Raw genomic sequence first — 15,634 nt, 5'->3', positions numbered from 1 at the left:
TTATTCAACTCGTTGTTGTGCCTGACTCAAACCTCACTCAACTTCCGGTTGGAAGGAGTCATAAAATAAGCAACTTACAGGAGATTATTCCAGGTCTTCCTAACATAATTTTTTTAGTTTTGGGGTTTTTTTCACAAAGTTAAAACATAAAGTTCCTAATTGCTGCGTCTGCAACTGAACAGTGAAGTCATCATATCCAGAGTACAAGAGGCACATAATACTTATTTTATATGAACTCCCCTTCTCTGGTAAACTCTCTGAAAAGACAGACAGACCAGGGAGATAATTAAGCCTAAGGGGATCCACCTAAGACACTTCAGCATAAAATGGTCATCTGTATCCTTTGCTTGCAAGAGATTTGAGAGCTGAATTCATAGAAAACTCCTGTTTTGTCATTATTTCAAAAAATGCTACCTGTGGCTGTGAAGGCTGGGAAGGATTAAACAATAAGACTTCACTAGAAATTGTATTTACAATATAATTATGGTCAGTTTGTTTGGGGAAAATAACTTCAAGGTCAATGTTTCCTTTCCTAAAGCATTCCTGGAAACAGAGATCCATGCTGGAACTTCTCATGGAGTGAAGGAAATAAACTCTTTCAAACTGGGTGACCTGTGCCAGGGCCTGCCCACTCTCACAGGGAAGGATTTCTTCCCAATATCCAATCGAACCCTGCTCTCTGTCAGTCTGAAGCCATTCCCCCTGTCCTGTCACTCCAGGCCCTTGGAAATAGTCTCTCTCCATCTTCCCTGTGGGCTCCCTTCAGGCACTGCAAGGCCACAATGAGGTCACCCCAAAGCCTTCTCTTCTGCAGGCTGAACAATCCCAGCTCTCCCAGCCTTTCAGAGTTAATTGCCAAGTCTCTCCAGGAGTCTTTGCCACACAAATATCTGATAACCCAAAGCCATCACTCCACCAAAGAGGGATGTGATTTCACAGCTGGTTGTTACCTGTCTCTACCAGCTGTGAGATTGCTCAGTGTCCCACAGAGAACCTCCTATGCAGAACACAAAATTCCCTCGTAGTTCCAGATGTTAGAGATTGTTAAATTATACTTTTAATTATTGCTAAATAGGCTTCAAACTCCATATCCATTTGGAAAAAACAGGTATTCCCACTAACTGCTCACCTTGTGATTCAATTTGTTCTCCTTTCCTGCTCTGCCAAACTCCAAGGAGCCTAAAAAAGAGGAACCTGGTTATCTATAACTCTGAGGAACAACAACAACTACCTTTAAACAATGCAATGTTTTTGTCTGGGGAGCCACTAATATAAGTTTTGCTCCTCACACAGGACTCAGCAGGCTCAAAATTAGTGACATTTTAAGTGGAGCAATTCTTTCATCATGGGGATGATATTTGGCTGCAGTTCTGGTTCCCTCCCTTATAAGGGACCAGCAAGAGGGAAGGGCAGGAACACGTTATGCAACTGCTCATTGTAAAATATAATTAAAACAAATTTTAAGAAAGGTCTGTAATAAACACTTCTCTGATATACAAAGCAAGACAAAAGGAGCTTGATGCCATTGGTCTACGGACTGCTATGTCTGCCTGGCTGATTTTTAAGAAGGGAGTGTCTTCTGAAAGGAAAGGTTTCATAGAATCATAGAATGGATTGGGTTGGAAAAGACCTCCGAGATCATCAAGTCTAACCCTTGGGCCAACTCCAGTCCCTTTACCAGATCATGGCACTCAGTGCCACGGCCAAGCTCACTTTAAAAACCTCCAGGGATGGGGAATCCACCCCCTCTCTGGGCAACCCATTCCAATGCCTGAGCACTCTCTCTGCAAAGAAGTTTTTTCTGCTCTCCAGCTTCAATTTCCCCTGGCAGAGCTTGAGCCCGTGCTCCCTTGTCCTATTGCTGAGTGCCTGGGAGAAGAGACCAACCCCCACCTGGCCAGAACTTCCCTTCAGGGAGTTACAGACAGTGCTGAGGTCACCTAAAGGGGCTCCAACCAAGTACAACTTTCTGGTAAGGTACACTCTTGACTCAAGTTTTCCAAGTGTTTGTTTGGTTTTGTTTTACAACCAGGAGATTTAATTGCCAAAACACCTTGGCACATTTTATAAATGCATCAGCAGTGCCTTAATGTGACATCACACCCTGCACTCTCAGAGAACTGTAAATAGATGTCTTTATTGCACACAGTAGAAAAAAGGTTTCACAACCTTTTATCTGCACAAAGATAACAAAAAGTTTTTTGTTTCCCCTTCGTGGAAGGCAATTTAAGGAATTCCAGTGTGCCAAGATCTTTGCTAAGACTGCAGCTCCTCTACAGCGTGTCAGTGAACACAGGCTCAAACTCTGGAACACAAGAGGCACAGCTAATATAAGTTGTAATATATTAAACACTCTTCCTCTCCCATAGAAATCCAAGTTATCCCTCTGCTTCCTCCCTCCCATTCATTCTGCCACCTCAGATAAACTCCATCTGTTTGCTCATGCCAAACTGTTCCTTAGTACTGTCTGTTCCCTGTTACTAAAAGGTAAATAGTTGTCTCTCTTTTTACTGCTCCAGGACATTCTCACTCTCGTGAAATCCCACAAACCCATTTTTAGTCAACCCCTGCCCCCTGTTACCAGTAAAAATATAAAATCAACAGCTCCTCAGACAATCAAAACCCCACAGAAGTTGCCTTCCCAAAGCCAGTTTGTTACATTCCAATCCCAGGTTTCTGCTTCCTTCCCATTCCAATCAGCTGCAGCTCCCATAAAACCACATTGCAAGTTTGTAGGGATAAATATCACAAAGTTTGAACTGTAGATTTGTAACCAGAATTCAAAATCTGACACCTAAACTACTGAGAACTCAGAAAACCAGATATTTGAGGCATAAAGATTAAAGATTCCTGCTGCCCCACTGGTTTCCTCTGCTTCTTAATCTCTACAAAGTATTGAGAGAGATATCCAAGCCTCACAAGATTACCTGATTTCACAGGTAAAAGACAGTATTAACTATGAGAGCTGTCCATTTTAATGCTTCCCATGCTGATCAAATTATTTATGACAAGGAAAATAAGTTTTCCTTGATAATTGATTTATCCCTCTAGTTCCTGTTTTATTTTCATCTTTAAAGAAACATGTTCTGTTGCTTCCCCAAGGAAGGAGATGCAGGAGCAGTGGGACTGCCAGAAGTTTCTCTGTAGTTTTAGACCACAGAGCTGCAGGATTTTCCTGTACCAATTAAATTATGAAATTTATTCTTCAGCATTTGACAACTTCTCACCCTTCAAGACAAAATCCCCCCCCTTTAAATACACATTTCACCATATAAATTCACACCAGGAATTAACTCTTCCCTGAGTTCATACCCCTTAATGTCAGATTGGGTTACCCTCAGTGCAACATTATTTTTGTGCAACCAAAGATGTTATTTAACCACCAGACTTGGAAAAATCCTGCATCAACCCATCCTGAAGAATCAGACTCCAGTTACTTATCAAACCCACGTTTTCAAGCTTCAGTAATGCAATTACTGTTGGTGGCAGGTCTGCTCTAAGTGCAGCTGGATGTCGAAACCAGCAGCAAGAGAAGATCAAATTATTTTGTGGACAATTGTATGTTTGATTTATGTCAACTGCCATCACCCTAAGAGACATAAAGCCTCTTTCTGGGGGACTAAAAGCAAACCATTTACCATCTAATATCAGCTTAGCAGGCTTTGTGCTGATGAATGCTGCATTCAGAGGAGCAATTCTGGCCATTGCCATCTGCATGTCTGCCCAGAATACAAATGCCAGAGTTTATCAACTGCCTTCACATTTTAACGAACACTCAGCTTCAACTCCAACATTTTATGGGAATAAACATGCACTGAGTGAAAGCTGAATTTGTAGGGAGGACACAACGGGACAAACCCATTGCCCAGACAGAGACAGAGGACAAAACCAGTGACTAAGCTCTTTGTAGTCACTTAAGGATTCAAAAGATCTCCCACTACAGCAGGAACTTAAACGATTAAAACCTTCTACCCACCATTCAGGCTTCAGGGGCACAAGTACAGAGGGGGCCACACAGAATTCCCGAGGGAGAAGAGGGAAACAAACCTCATCCACATGCAGGAGCTGTGGATACACTGAACTCCAGTGTGACATCCCATGGCATTCCAACCCACCAGGGACTCCACTATGGATCAGGCCCTTGGAGAGCAGCACAAAGAGCTTACACAAGCAGGCCCACAACGGATCAATTGACAGAAACCCAAAATTTCTGCTCTCCTGGGAACATTCCCTCACCAAGAGCACAGGGGCCTGGTCCAAGTCCACTGGGACTTAATGATGGGGCGTGGGTTTGTTGTTTGTTTTTCTGAGAAAGACAAACTTTCTGCAAGGAAAAAAGAAACAAACCAGAAAGAAATAAAGCGTGGTACCTGCCCACTGTAAATATTTGCTTCTGAATGGATGTTTGCTTTCCCCTGAAGCCTTTGAGAAACCAATGCTTCATTTTAGAACTTTTTTAAGCTCTGTGAAGCAATAATATTTAAATTCAACATACAGTATGCCCTGTACAATGTGGAAAAACAAACGAGTTCATGTCACAGAGCTATTAAAGTCCGGCTTTTCCTACCCAAGACACTTTTTAACAAGAGCAGGAAAATAAGTAGCACTAAAGGCAAATCTCCATCAATTCTATTAGATACAGTAACAAGTTTCTAACACGAACTGGGGGTGGCCGCTGCTTGTCACCTCTCAGGTCAGCAGCCCACGGGCTCCTATTTCATTAAAAATCAAAACTGATAGATACTCTTGAGCCCCTAAAGGATCAGGAATGAAAACAGTTCTTCAGATCTCTGCGTCTATTCAGACACCTTTTATGGAACATGCACAACAACTCAGATTTATTAGCGCTATAAACACTCCCAAACGAGCTCGCTGTGCTTCAAGTGACTTTAAAAAGCTGCCACCGAAACACTGAATCACCACACCTGACCAACCCCAGCATCTGCGGGCAACAAAACCTCCAGCAAAGAGCACGGGGAAGCGAAACGAAAGCACGTACGTACCCCAGCAAATATCCTACGGGAAACTTGATTTTTAAAATCAAACTTCAGCGTTGCTTTATCTTGAGAAGCTCCAGCAATGCTGTTTATTCCTGTTGTGGATTTCGCAGGAGGAACAGGGCACAGTGTGTGAGCTCTGTCCTCACCCGAGACGCTTCAGGTCAATTAAAACCAAACGAGAACGGCAGGACCCCTCTCCTTCCCAAATGGCTTTCGCTCGGGGCGGGGGGAAACGCCAGGGATTTGCTCTTCCCAGAGTGGAAACTTTCGACGGTCCTCTTTGCCTTTCTAAGCGCCTTACGGAGGATAATTTGGTCCCTCCATCCATTTAGTTTTAAAGAGGGCAGGGCACCCACCCTTCAGCCCTAGGGCTGGGCTGGGACTGAGCCCCTCACGGGAGGGGTCCCTTCATGGGCAAGGGGTCCCCTGATGGGCAAGGTCCCCTCACAGGAGGGGTCCCTTCATGGGCAGGGTCCCCTCACAGGAGGGGTGACCCCACGGGCGAGGGACCCCCAATCACGGGCGAGGGACCCCCACATAGCAGGGGTACCCCCACAGGAGGGTCCCCCCTCACGGGCAGGGTCCCCTCGTAGGAGGTGTCCCCTCATGGACAGAGTCCCCCCTCACGGACAGGATGCCCCTCATAGGAGGCGTTCCCTTACGGACCGGGACCACCCCCTCACGGACAGGGACCCCCCCCCCCCCCCACTCACGGACAGGGACGACCCCCCCCCCCCCCCCCCCACTCACGGACAGGGACCCTCCACTCACGGACAGGGAAAACCCCCTCACGGACAGGGTCCCCTCACGGACAGGGTCCCCTCACAGCCCCGGCCCGCCGGGCTCGGTTGCGTCCCCAGGGCACAGAGCCTGAGCGTTTTAATGAGCCGCAACTCCCCACAGCCCCTCAGCTCCGCGGGGGGACACAGCGACGACTCACAGCAGTCACCCTGGGGTGGTAGCAGCGGGACGAGCCGCCCGGGGGACTCCCCACGCCAGCGCTGCGCTGCCCTCCCTCAGGCTCCGCGGCGATGGCTGCTCCTGCTGCCTCACGGCGCTGGGGTGGGGGGGGATCCTCCCGGTGTGCCCAGGCCGGGTGGCGAGGCTGTCTGTGCCCCGGACAGCGCTGGGCAGCGGCGGGTCCGCGGCCGCCCCCTCAGTGTTCCCTCGGTGTTCCCTCAGCGCTCCCTCCTTCCCTCACTCACCTGCCGCGTCCCGACCGCGGCGCCGCCCCCGCGCTAATGGCAGCGGGCGGGCGCCGCCGTGTTTACCCGCCCGGCTCTCGCGAGAGACGCGCGCCCGCCGCGCCACGCCCCTTCCCCGCGCGGTTTTCCCGCCCCCTTTTCCCGCCCCCTTTTCCCGCGCGTTCCGCACGGTTGGATTCCTGAGGGATCGCCCCGAGCGACAGCACGCGGTACGGGGTTGTTTCCGCACCGCTCGGGAATATCCCCAGTGAGGGAGACTCCACACCCTCTCTGGGCAATCTCTTCAGTGCTCAGTCACTGCACAGCAAAGAAGTTCTTCCTCATGTCCAGGTGGAACTTCCTGGGCATCAGTTCCTGCCCGTTCCTCTTGTGCCATTGCTGGGCACCCCCGAGCAGAGCCTGGTCCATGCTCTGCCACCTCCCTGCAGGCACTGACAGACATGGGGGAGGTCCCCTCTCAGTGTCTCTTCTGGAGGCTGAACAGCCCCAGGAGTGGCCAATTCCCCAGAGTGCTGGGCAGCCCTTCAGAAGGACTTTGACAGGTTGGAGATGGGCAGAGAACTGTCTGAAATTCAACAAAGGCAAATGCAGGGTCTGTACCTGGGGAGGAATAACCCAGGGCACCAGCACAGGATGGGGGTGACCTGCTGGGAAGGACCTGGTGGTTGTGATGGACAACAAGCTGTCCCTGAGAGATGCTCCAACCCCTTCAGCATCTCTGCAGCATCTGCTGGACCCACTCCAGGAGCTCCATGTCCCTCTTGTCCTGAGGAGTCAGAGCTGGACACAGCACTCCAGATGTGCCTTCCCAGGGCTGAGTAGAGGGGCAGCATCACCCCTCTGGCAATGCTGGCAATGCTGTTCCCAAAGCACCCCAGGATTCCATCCCTCCAGCACAAACCCTGGTACCCAGCAGGCTCTGGCAGTGGGGAGTTACAGAGGGGCTCCTGGTTGTGAGGGCTCTGGCAGCCACGAGTTAAACTGGCCTCAGCAGGTGCTCAAAGAGCAGACAGCAAAATTAAGTGGAAACATCATCTTGGGAGGCCTTTGGATTCCTGGAGCTGTCCTGAGCAGGGCCAGGGCTTGGACTTTCAGGATATTCTGTCCTATCATTTGTCTCCTGTCCTGCCACCAAAGTACAAGGGTGAGGGTGTTAACAAAGTGAAACCCTACTGTGGTTTTGGTGCTGCCTGAGCATGAACCAAAGCAGCAGCACTGCCAGGGAAAGCTGTTATCCCAAGGATGCAGTGGAACAGCCTCCAGTTATCCCAAGGATGCAGTGGAACAGCCTCCAGTTACCCCAAGGATGCAGTGGAACAATCTCCAGTTACCCCAGGGATGCAGTGGAACAATCTCCAGTTACCCCAGGGATGCAGTGGAACAATCTCCAGTTACCCCAGGGATGCAGTGGAACAATCTCCAGTTACCCCAGAGATGCAGTGGAACAATCTCCAGTTATCCCAAGGATGCAGTGGAACAATCGCCTGTTACCCCAAGGATGCAGTGGAACAGCCTCCAGTTATCCCAAGGATGCAGTGGAACAATCTCCAGTTACCCCAAGGATGCAGTGGAACAGCCTCCAGTTATCCCAAGGATGCAGTGGAACAATCTCCAGTTACCCCAAGGATGCAGTGGAACAATCTCCAGTTACCCCAAGGATGCAGTGGAACAGCCTCCAGTTATCCCAAGGATGCAATGGAACAATCGCCTGTTACCCCAAGGATGCAGTAGAACAGCCTCCAGTTATCCCAAGGATGCAGTGGAACAATCTCCAGTTACCCCAAGGATGCAGTGGAACAGCCTCCAGTTACCCCAGGGATGCAGTGGAACAGCCTCCAGTTATCCCAAGGATGCCGTGGAACAATCTCCAGTTATCCCAAGGTTTGGGAGCATTAGATTTGGTAGGTTTGAAACAACAAAAGCCTAAAATGAGCATGTTTTACCTGGAGGGACTGAGTGTCCTTTGGGATGCCTGAACTCCATTTCCACATTTGGAGCCTGTGGGAATGAAGTTGGGCTCTCCCTGTTGCCACAGACACATAACCCAGAAACAGAATTAGCAAGAGGGGAAAAGACACTCTGTGATAAGTAAATTCAAATAAAGTGGTTACAGACCTAGAAAAGTGGGATTTCACTAAAACCCTTTTCCCAAAGCAAAAATCCTTAAAAATCTATATCAGTAACAATAGTAAAAGGGAATGACAGACACCCCAGCAGGAATGGGGACTGGTTTTGCCTGGGATTTCTGGTGGTTTGGATTTCAGTCCTGGGTTTTCCTAAAGAGTGGTGCAATTAAAAAGCAGCTGTTGTTTGAGGGACCTATGGAAAACCCAAGTATTTCATGTTTCTCCTTTTTTATGTGGCTGTAAAGTTATTTATGTTGGTGGACTTTCCATTGCAGGACAGACATTGGTTTAGTTTCCTGATTTTATGTGGATTTTTTAAAACATGGATTATGTAATTATATATTACACATAGACTTTATTACACTTAGATTTTACAAAAGCCTAAATACTTCTTGTCAGATTCCACTGAAGCCTTCAAAAAACTTAGGAGGAAGTTTGTTGCAAAGCAAAACAAAGTTGCCCTCGTTATTGTAGTTCAAAAGAGGGATAAGCCATTCACAAACATTCCCGCACATTTTCCAGTGTCTTTAACTGCTCTTTTAATCCAAATTTTCCTTATAACTCCCCTGGTCTGTCTGAATTACAGAATTTTATGGTTTTGGTATTTAATGGGTAGAAGGAGAGGGGAAAAAAAAGCAAATCCTTTGATTTGTTTCAGGATACTTAACATCCTGTTACACAATTCTGGTGAGATTTCACACCTGCTGGATGTACTGTGGATCTTCAATTGCTCAATTCCAGGGAATTAAACACTTGGAAAATGCTGCAGCATGTGCAAAAATGTCATTTATTAATAAACAAAATACAAAATTAGAAGGAGGCACATTTAAAGCTCTCCCACCCTCCACCTATCCTGAGCCTGATTATAATAATTCCAATTCTAAATCAAAATTCCAAGACTTTGCTCTTCCAAATGCTTGTGCAGCCTCCTCTTAAAACCTTCTAAACCTCTTGTATTCCCAGCTGTTTCCTGAATATCCCATATTGTCTTTATTCCAGACTTCCCAAATTTCCATCAGCCATGTTGCTCATCTCTGAATATTTTCAAATTTTTTTGCCTTTTTGAGAGTGAATAAAAGCAGAATTTCACTACTCAAAGTGTGACAAACTATGAATTTAACCAGACACACAAAATTCTTCCCTCAAAATTAAACAGTATCAGCAAAGAAAAATAGTTTCAGAGTTAAAACCAATCAGCAAATAAGGAATAATAGTTAATTTTTTGGAAATGAGGTGCCTTTTGGAGGCTCTTGGAACAACCCAGCTCTGTATCATCCAGGCAGCCACAGCCAGTTCTGTGTCCACACCCCTCCTTAGAAAGGTCTGGTTCCTGCTTTGCCAAAATCCCAGAGAATTTCCCTATATTTATAGCACTGACACTTTGTCCTAGTTCAGCAGGAGGGACCAGCTAACCCTGTGTGGGGGTGATCAAAGCTGTGTATTCTACCCCCTCTATTCATTCCCCAAGGACAATGGGCCATTAGCAGCAGCTGCCCAGGGAGCCATTATCACTTCACACCCAGCATGAGGGGGCGGAGCTGCAAATGGGCCATCAACAGCTCAACACCCCCTGGCTCCCAGAGTTAATCACCCATTGTGTGAGTCCCCGCCCAGGGGGAGGGACTGGGTGCTCCCTGAGGGTACATAAGTGGTGGGTAAGAAGACTTTGGTGATTTCTCCTTGAATCCAGAGCAGCAGCAGGACCTCGACAGCAGGAGATCACCGCTCTCGCCCAGACCACAGCCCTCGCCTGCACCAACAGGTTTTTTCTTTTCCTTTTGCTCTGGACTTGGGGGAACCACAGGGGTCTCAGCACAAGGGCAAACAAACTCCCTTGCGTTTGTGCCCCAGGACACTGGGTTATACTGCTGGGGTTTTGTGAGTTGAAAGCAATTTCCCTTTTGTGTCAGTGTTGTTATTGTAATATTATTATTAAATTTTAGGTCTGACTTATAATCTCTCTCATGGTGAGTTCATTTCCCCTGCTGGTTCACCTTTAAACCAGCACACACTTCCATATGTGGAATCTAAGGAACAAAGCCACTCCTTCAGCTCTGCAAATCCAAGGAAATCACCACAGCCTGAATATCCTTCCAGCTCCCACCATCCTCCCAATCCCAGGATTTTGGTAGTTTTCAATACAATTTAAATCACTTCTTTCCTGTGTAAGTTTTTTTTTTTTAGTGTGAATTTCTGGCTTGGCTGTGACTTTTGCAGGCACTTTGGAACCCACAGCGTGGCTCTTCCTGGCACTGGGATACCAAATTCCTGGTGCTGGAGTGAAAGATGGGATGAATTCCATGTGTTTTGGAAGTGATTAAAGTATTTATAGCTGAGTTTGCTCAAACAACGTCATCTCTTAAAATATTATTCCTGGATTCCCCTTGGAGAAAATCCTTGGCATAATTACTATGTGATCTTTTTCCATAAACAAAGAAACGTGGAGAGTGGAACAAAAAAAGTTAAACACACTAATTAATAATCACTATTTTTAATTATGGAAGAAGCTCAATGTTCTTCATCAGCTACCATAGTCAACATTCTCCTTTATTTAAAATTCCAGAGAAAAATCAAGCTGAAAATCTTTCCAGTCAATTCCAAGGTTACAATAAAATATGTTTGACAAAAATACTGCTATTTTTCAGGCATTTTATTCTCAATCTGCCCTTACACAGCATCAGGGTTGATCATATGCTTTTTTTAACTCCTAGCAAAGATTCTCTGCAGATCCCTTGCTAAATCCATTGTTATTTTCCCATTATCCCTAGACATGGGAGATCATCTGTGTCTTGCAAGCTTAACCTGCCTCCTTACTCAGTGTTTGCTTCCTGCTTGGCTTTGCCATATCCCTTTCTGGTTCAGCTCTTCTGTCTGACATAAAGCTCCAAAAATAAATGAGGGGGGAAAAAAGAAACTGGAACAAGATGTAAACAAAATGATGTAACTTGCTGTTACATTCTGTTCTCTGTTTTCCAGCCTATTTTGGGGCCTGGTGCTGAAACCTCTGGAGTCCCCGGAGTTATCCCATTGCACACAGGCTGCTGGAACAGCCTTGGGAGAGACATCCTTGCTTGGGAAGGATGGACAGACCTTCACAGGACACACAGAGCCTGGAAAAGAAGGAGGGAGGAAATCTCAGGGTTTAGCCAAGTGCTTGGGTTATTGAATTTCCTCTCTTGTTCCCCCACCACTCTCCATTCCAATGGAATAACTGAAAGCCCGGAAAGCTCCATCCTCCAGTGCAGTCCCTGCTCTGCTGCTTTCTTGATTTGCAATCCTTTCACTCCTTGTCTTCCAGCCCCAAAACCCCTTGGCAGTCCCTGCACATTCCCACTGGATTTTCCCAACCTGGCAGAGCCTCTCCTTGCTTGCCAGAGGGTGGGATGTCTCTCACCACTGACTCTGCATCAACTTCCCCATGGCTCACACCACAATCGCTATAAATGTACAGGAAATTAACCCCTTTTCTGCTAAATTGTTCCGGTGAAGTCTGGATAAACTATCAGGAGTAAGTTCTCAGTTTGACATAAATTTTATGGGGTCTCTGCCTATTCTGTTCAGCCTATAATTAAATCTGGCACGTGAAGATGTCAGATTTACTATAAAAAATACATATAAACACTCTGTAATTTCTTTTTTCCCCCTGCTTTTCTTTGTGAGACTTCCTTTTGTTGTCCTCCTTTTTCACTCACAAGGTAATTGCAAACATAAATTGTCTAATTGTCACCTTTAATGTACCACAACTGGAATAGAGTGATCTAAGCACAGTCTCTCCATCTGCAAGAGAGAAGAAAGTGGTTCCAGGATAAAATCGTCACAAACTTAATGCAGCCTGACACTTGTTTAGACTGTTAATGAGGGAGAGCAGGGAGAGGGAAACAATTCCCTTCCATTCCAGTGGGCTCAGATCTTTAAATGAAAATAACCCAATTAATTGTCACAGCACGAAGGAAACAGTCAGGTCTGGTGAAGACAAACCCTAAAAGAAAAAAGAGGTGTTTGAGGAGTTAATTTAAGATCTCCTGGTGCCCTTCTCCTTGCACGGTAATTAGCCATGCATGGCAACAGCTTGGCCACCTGAGCTAACCCAAAGCTGCTGGAAAAATCTGTTCCCAGAAGGATCACTGACCAAAGGGAGCAGCTCTGGGAGGACAACAAATCTGGGCTGGTTTGTGAGGGTCAAAGCACAATTTGTGCAGGCAGGGACAAAAACCCTTTTAGTTTTCTCCTGATTTAACTAGTCTCCTGTCTCCCTGGGTCAGGAGCTTTCCTTATTAACAAACGTGGCTCCAAGGCTGTTTCCAAAGGGATTGCATACATTGGGGTTGTGCCACGGGCTGGAAATTTTTCATCTGCTGAACTAATCCCTGCTCTTTCTGAGACCTCTGTCCTTCTCCTTCCAGAGAAGCTGTGGCTGCCCCATCCCTGGGAGTGTCCAAGGCCAGGCTGGATGGGGCTCTGAGCAACCTGGGAGAGTGGAAGGTGTCTCTGCCCATGGGAGGGGGTTGGAATTACATGATCTTTAAGGTACCTTCCAACCCAAACCATTCTGTGGTTCTTTTGCATGGAGAGGTGAAGGTAATTTAGAGAGTAATTTAATTTCTGCTGGGAGACAAAGATGGGCTGTGATGGTGTTTCTGCCAGTTCTGATGTCATTATCCTGCTGGGGTATCCACAGGTCAGGGATTGCCAACTGCACATACATCATAACTCCCTGTTTTTATAATTTAGCATCTTTTGTTCCTTGTAATTCTCATGGTGTTATCTTGCTCAGGGATAACCTGCACATTCCAGCAATTAACATCAGCTGATAAAGCAAGTGAGAGTGTTTAACTTGCAGCAGCAATTGAGAAAAATCTGAATTGTTCAGTTGTGAGGATGACACAGTTCATTGGAGTTTCATTTCCAAGCTGAGGACATGCAAACATGTGAAGGGACTGGAGCACAAGTGCTGTGGGGAGAGGCTGAGGGAGCTGGGGGTGTTTAGCCTGGAGAAGAGGAGGCTCAGAGGTGACCTCAGCACTGTCTGGAACTGCCTGAAGGGAAGTTCTGGCCAGGTGGGGGTTGGTCTCTTCTCCCAGGCACTCAGCAATAGGACAAGGGGGCACGGGCTCAAGCTCTGCCAGGGGAAATTGAAGTTGGAGAGCAGAAAAAACTTCTTTGCAGAGAGAGTGCTCAGGCATTGGAATGGGCTGCCCAGAGAGGGGGTGGATTCCCCATCCCTGGAGGTTTTTCAGCTGAGCTTGGCCGTGGCACTGAGTGCCATGATCTGGTAAAGGGACTGGAGTTGGCCCAAGGGATGGACTTGATGATCTAGGAGGTCTTTTCCAACCCAATTGATTATGTGATTCTATGTTCTGTCAGTGGCCTCCTTGCCTTTCCCTCTCCTCATTCTCATTGCCTCCTACTGAGGTGGCCTGGTATGTTTAAGTGGGGATTATTTTGGGCTGGCCACTCATTTTTCCATTTTGCCATGTCCTGTTTGTGTGTTTGCTGTTTCCATGGTTTGGGGGACTCTGGGAGATGTCCTTTGTCAGTCTGACCATCCTGGGTCATCCCACTTGCTCCAGAGAGTTAGTCTGTACTTCTCCCCTCCCCATGACTGGGCTTTGATGTGGATAACCGGATAACAAGCTTCAAATCATCCAGCTTGGAAAATGGTGCCAACAGAGTTGTCTCCAGGCAAATTATTTGAGCTGAACACCATGAACTGAGCCGTGTCTGCCAAGGCTGTCACAGCTCATGGGCCAGGTCATTCTTGGAAGCCACAGCACAAAGTTTTCACCCTTGGAGGCCACAGTATTATTGGCTCACAGAGACAGAACACAAACATCTCAAAGGATCCTTCCAGAAGGAAGAGGAACTCTTGAAAGGCTTTCAAAAGAGACATGTCTTCAGAAGGGAGTGCTCTGTGTCTTTTCTGTTAGTCTTTTGTTTGCTGGATGTGGCAGGGCCCCACTCAGGAGCCTTTTTGACACCTTTACAGGCATATTGTGGACATAACACCCTATTTTCTTAATATGACCAGTGGTGGCAAAGATACAACTCCATCAGTGGCTCATGGAAAAGGGGAAACTCACTTGGGATCAACTCTTGACTGTCCCAGGACATTTTCACCAGGCAATGTTGCTATTGCCTTGCTGTGGCTTTGTCCAGCTCTCTCCAAGAGGCACAGCCAGGTCAGGAGTGCCACCAATTCCCTTTCCTGGTCAATCTTCTCCTCTTTCTGCCCTGCCAAGCTGAGGCAGGGGAGATAAAGAGCCTTGGCAAGGTACGGGGGGCTGAAGGCAACCTCTGACCCCAGCACCAAATTGCCAGCATTTCTAAGCACAAAAGCAGAGCTGAAAGGTGTCATTTTTCACTTGGACATGAGCAAAGCAGGTCAAATTTCCTTGTCTTTTGCCTTTATAGAGCAGCTACACTCCTGGAAAAGGCTGAGCATGGACTCTGCTGCAGGAGCTGAAAAGGTGCAGCATCTTTTTCCTTGTGATTTACCATAATGCAAATAATTCCTGCCCTCTTTTTCTCTTGTTCTGCTGCACCCAGGGATGTGTTCATGCTCCTGTCCACATGGACTTCTGGGACAGAGAGGTCACAGAGGCAGCAGCTTCTTGTCCTCCAGCAGAGAAGTCAACACAGCATGTCCTTAAACAGAACATCACATGCACCTCTTGTACAGATCTGAAAAAGAGTCTCCAGGTCCTGAAACCCTCCAAGGGCATCCACTCCAGTTTTTTTCCACCTTCCCACCAAAAACTTACCCTAATGCCCAATGTGGATTCCCCAGAAGGAGTTTGTGGCCTCCACATCTCCAAACTCCACCTGCCTCTGCTCAGGAGAGTTGAGCTCTCCTTTGGCCTGTCAGTTTTGCAGCTCCTTTCCAAGTAGTTTTGTTTCCTCTTTAATTCATCACTTGCAAATAATTCTGCTGCTTTACAGGATGCCAGAAATGCTGTGAGATGCTTCTTGTAATTAGCTCTTAACACAAGTAATATTTGCTTGTCTTGTGGTCAAAGCACATCAGTCATAGGTAGGAGAGTAGACTAAGGAGATCCAGTTTGTTTTCCTTGAGGTTCCAGTTCCTTCTTTTCTTTTTGCAGCATTTTTATTCTATGTCACAAACCTATTAAACCTCTGGCAAACATTTCAACCTCTGGCAAATATTTCAACCTCAGAGCTGGTGCTGTGAGTTGTTCCTGCAGCTGATAATCCCCTAAAAGTTTCTGATAATCCCCCCAAATCTTTTCAATAATGACCAGCAAGAGGTGTTGCTTCTTTGCTGTTCCCTGGAAGTGGCATTGCC

The 15,634-nt window shown here is 46.9% G+C and overlaps 1 protein-coding gene across 4 annotated transcripts in view; it reads right to left on the bottom strand.

Annotated features, from left to right (window-relative positions):
• Positions 1-6,267, bottom strand: part of STK38L (serine/threonine kinase 38 like) — a 40,407-nt gene extending 34,140 nt beyond the window's left edge. For 2 of the 4 annotated variants that reach the window (XM_071551621.1, XM_071551625.1), the window contains exon 1: positions 6,206-6,267. The gene's annotated coding sequence lies outside the window, so the exon portion shown is untranslated. The other 2 variants (XM_071551622.1, XM_071551623.1) reach the window with 2 other exon arrangements.
• Positions 6,268-15,634: the final 9,367 nt, after the last annotated feature.

The sequence above is a fragment of the Pithys albifrons genome, chromosome 3, assembly GCF_047495875.1.
Source record: "Pithys albifrons albifrons isolate INPA30051 chromosome 3, PitAlb_v1, whole genome shotgun sequence".
NCBI classification, from domain to species: domain Eukaryota; kingdom Metazoa; phylum Chordata; class Aves; order Passeriformes; family Thamnophilidae; genus Pithys; species Pithys albifrons.
Note: the sequence above shows the minus strand (reverse complement) of the source record. Positions and strands in the feature narration are given on the sequence as shown.